This window comes from Talpa europaea (assembly GCF_964194135.1).
Source record: "Talpa europaea genome assembly, chromosome: 7".
NCBI classification, from domain to species: Eukaryota; Metazoa; Chordata; class Mammalia; order Eulipotyphla; family Talpidae; genus Talpa; species Talpa europaea.
The window spans coordinates 115,738,797-115,743,221 of NC_140074.1; positions in this window are offsets into that span (position 1 = coordinate 115,738,797).

Below are 4,425 nucleotides of genomic sequence, written 5' to 3' on the forward strand. Positions count from 1 at the left end.
GTCCTGAGTTAATCCCATACAGGCTTTGTGGACCCCACCCCGACTCCAGACTAAAGCCATCAAGACTCTGGGAAAGACAAATCCCGTCACCACCAAAGGGAAGGTGGCTGGGACCTGAGGGTGGAGTTGGGCAGCCAGGTTGGATATAAAAACCAAACACGTGGGCCTTGGGGGGCTCACTATCGCTCGCCTCCTGGCTTCACGGCTCCTGGCTTGCGGCCAGCTCTCAGAGCACCACTTTGGGATTCCTGATTGGCGGATGGGGTAGGACTCGTTTAAAACTTTGTCTCCCACTTTTCTCCCTGAGCTGTACATTTCCTCAGTTCCCCTTCCCTTGTAAATAAACCTTTTATGAACCTTTCGCGTGTGCCTGCAGTAGAGCATTGATAAGTCCTTTAAAGAGCGCGGGTGAGGACCCACAGTCAGGCACCCCGTTTTGTATCGGGGTTGCTCTACAACAGTTTCTGGCTGTGGGTCCTCACCCACGTGCTTACAAGGGACTTATTAATACTCCACTACAGGGCCTCCCCGGTGGCGCAGCGGTTGAGCGCTGGGTTGCGAAGCTGCCCGCGGCCTCTGCAGCACCAGTTTGATCCCCAGCTGCTCCCCGGCCACCGGAGGAGGGTCCCACATGGCACGCAGACCTCTCCTGCCGCCCACTGCTCCCCTCAGCAGTGTACTTCGGTCCTTCTGCCTGCTCTGCTCCCCGCTCTGGCTCTGGTGAATTCTCTCACCCTCCTGAGCTTCTGACTGTACCCAGTGCTTGTATAAACAAACAAAACAAACAAACAAATAAATAAAAACATGCCTCCATTAAAAAAAAGAAAAAAAAATACTCCACTACAGGCACACACAAGAGGTTAATAAAAGAGCTGGCCGAGAGTCAAAATGGGGGACCCCTCCAAAGCCCACGTGTCTGGCTTTACACCGACCTGGCTGCTTAACCCCACCCTCAGGTCCCAGCCACCTTCCCTTTGGTGGTGATGGCATTTGGAGTTCCCAGTGTCTTTGGCTTTGGCCTGGGGTGGGGGTGGAGTCCACAAAGCCTGTATGGAATTAGCTTTAGGACATCCTTTTCCCCCTAACAAGTACAGTATTCAAACTCCCTGGTAAAGTGTGTAGGATTCTAGACGTAAAAACACCTAGACCTATGCCTGGCCCACAGTACATATTAAATGGCAGCTCTTACTATGATTCTCAAAATTAAGGTAACAAGGAAAAGGCTGTGCATAGGTGTGGGAGAAGGAAAGGGATTTCCCATGATCCTCCCCTTAAAGCTGGACCTCTGTGACTTGGGCTCTGTACTTGAAAGGAAATCCCTTCTGCAGAGATTGCTGTGTATGTGTGTCTGGGTGAGGGGCAGGGATGGTTAGGAGATGTTGAGGTGATAAACAGGTTAGGACATGACAACCCCAACCCCCAGCTCCCCACTATATGTACAGTGTGAGTTGGTGGGGGCCACTCAGGCACCCAGACAGACAGAAGCTTTGTGTCAGCGTAGGATTTCCACAGCAGCACAGGCAGGAAAGAACTGGGAGGGTCTCCTCCAGCACTGAATTGTTTCAGCCCAGACGCAATCCACTTCCCTCCTGCTCACACCCTGTAGGCCAGAATTAGTCACATGGCCTTATCTAACCATTGGACCCCGGAAGTACAATCTGGCCATGTGCCCAGAAGGGGGAGAATCACCTTGATGGGTCCTTCTAGCAATATAAGAGCCAAGACCTTCCCCTGGAACAGTTTGGAGGTGCTGCAGCTCTAAGGAGCTGACGAGGTGGGGTTGTAGGGGGCTCCTTTTATATAAAAAATGGCTATTGCTCCTTCTGTCTTATGTTTCTTTCATAAAAGTGTCATAGCATCAGTCCTGAAAATAACTTATTCTCAGGAATGTGTGTGTGGGCATGTGAAGCTCACAGCCTCTCTCTCTCTCTCTCTCTCTCCCTCTCTCTCTCACACACACACACACACACACACACACACACTCACACACACAGACACGTGTGCATGAGGCTGGGGGCCTAGGGACTGAAGCTGTGAAGATGGGGTTGGGGGTACATATATAGATGCCACCCTTTTCTGAAGCAAGAAGTGGCTGCCAATGACAGGGCTTCACTCTCCATGAACTGGACTTTGACACCCCACACAGGGTGTAATTCTTGGCTGTGTCTGGAAAGCAAACTCAAGTCTCTGATTACTGGTTCTGGGAGCTCTGGGTGGGGGCTGGATTTTCTTAGAGGAATTGGACGTTCCCTGCCAACTAACCTGGAAAGGGGCAAATCCCAGCCCAGGAGGGCAAAATGGAGGGGAAAGGGGTGGGCTCTGGGGGAGGGAATAGAGGGCAGACAACCCCACAGTGAGGTAGGAGGTAGGTGAGGTAGGCTGCAACGGCCAGACAGACATCAGGAGGTGGAGAATCGTCTGGGCCTGTGGTCTCTCAAAGTAGTTGAATTGAGACTCTGCCCCTGGGCACCTCTGAACAGTAACTTTCAGCCTTCAGTGAAGTCTCGCCAAAGGTCACAGCCTCATGGACAACTAGCAGAAGAAACTATGCCGCAATTTAGCTAAAGAAGCCCGGGCACAGCCCTCTTGCTGCACTCCTGGGCTTGTGGAGGAGGAGGAAGCCAACGGCTGACCTGGTGCTATGTTCTCCGTGCTGGGCACCTCCCACCAGGAGCAGCTGCCCACAAGACAGCATTCAGGGGACTCCTGCCCCAAAGCTGGGGATGAATATTATGACCCAGTCTTGGTCACGGATTATCTTCTGTTCTACTCCTCACGGTGCCTGGGGGTATGAGAAAGAGGGAAGAATGTTTGGGGGGGTGGAGAAATGGGCTGGAAAGCAGGCTCTTTTCTGAGCTCAGCCACTTCAGGGAGCTCTCCATTCTCCGCCCTTTCACCAGCCTCCTTCACCATTATCCAGGGCTACCTGTTTCTACAGCAAGGGAACTTCCTGCTTTTCTAGACCCTGCACATTCGACCCCCATACCCTTCCTCCTGCCCCAGGGCCACACTGCCCTCCAAGAAGCCATTTTGGATTCTACCCAGTGTCCCCTCATCGTATGTTCTGCATCGGTTATATGTGCATCACCATCCCTCAGACTAGGGCATCCCCAAGTTCAGGAACTGGTGTCTCCCTATAGATCTTTACCCTCCAACCTCCTTTGTCATCTGGGAGTCAGTTGGAGGCATTATCCACCAGGCTGACCTGGGGGTGGCAAGGAGCGGGGGTACATGGAGGCAGATGCAGCATGTACAAACTGGGAGCTTTTTATTGGTTGCTGTGAGAAGCCTATATACAAAGAAGGCACAAGGAGGGGGAGGCAGCTCCCCTGCTACAGTACCGTGGAAAGGGGTAAGGGTTGGGAAGGGCCCTACCAACAGGTAGGGGTCAGGAAAGGTTTTCTGGAACCAGCATCAACTTCTAGAATGAACTTCACGACTCAGAAGGCAGAGCCAATTGACTCTGAAAGCAAACAACAGCTAAGAACTCCACTTCTAGGCCCCCGAACCATGATCAGTGAGGGTAGAGTGGGGTCTGGCCAGATGGGGCAGGGCACCCTCCTGGTTCTACATTCAAGCGTCGCTCCCTTGGTAATATCGTGGGGGTCTCTCCAGGCCTCTGGAGCCCAGATGGTAGTGGTGGGTGAGAAGTGGTATCTCCTGTGTCTCATATTGGCATCTCCTTAGCCTTGGATAGGTCCTCTCCTCTGCTGAGGATCCAGCTGTGCTGCCATGGCAGGCCCTACACGGCATGTCCAGGCTGCCTCATGGCTTGTCCCTCTGCTCCTCAGGCTGCATTCCTTGCCAGTGCAGACTGTGGCTGGCAAAGGGCCTTCAAAGTGATCCATGAAAGAAAGTCATCCCGGAGACCTTCTTTCTAGTTCATTCTGCTCTTGGGTCTGAGCACACAGGGTTGTAAAAACAACCTCCATGTTAGACAACCTGAGGCAGGTCCCCTGCTCTCTGGCAGGATTCCAGTCCCTCCAGCTGGGGCCTGGTGGGCTGCTCCCTGTCAGTAGCTTTAATCTCGAGGGCGGAGTCAATCCAGTGACTATGGCTCAAGACAGATCCAGTGTGTCACCACGGTTGGGGCCTTTCCTCCTGGCTCTGGCGGAGGCCCTTTGGTTGGGTCCAGGCACAGACAGAGGTGCATGCACCATCAGCAGTGCACAGACACGGTCCATGAGCAGTGGGCCCACACATCCAGGGCACCAGGCTGCAGTGTGCTCGGCTTAGCAATACCCACGGTCCAGGTCTCCCGGAGAAGCCGCGGCCTGACGGCACATGCAGGCGCTCAGAGGTGTGTGCGCCCGTGCCTGTTGATGCCAGCCTAAAGGCAGCAGCCCCGGTGGACTGTTGGGCATAACTTATGATAAATAGAAGAAAGGGGCACTAGGGGAGTAGGGATGGGGCCGGGGTGGGGTG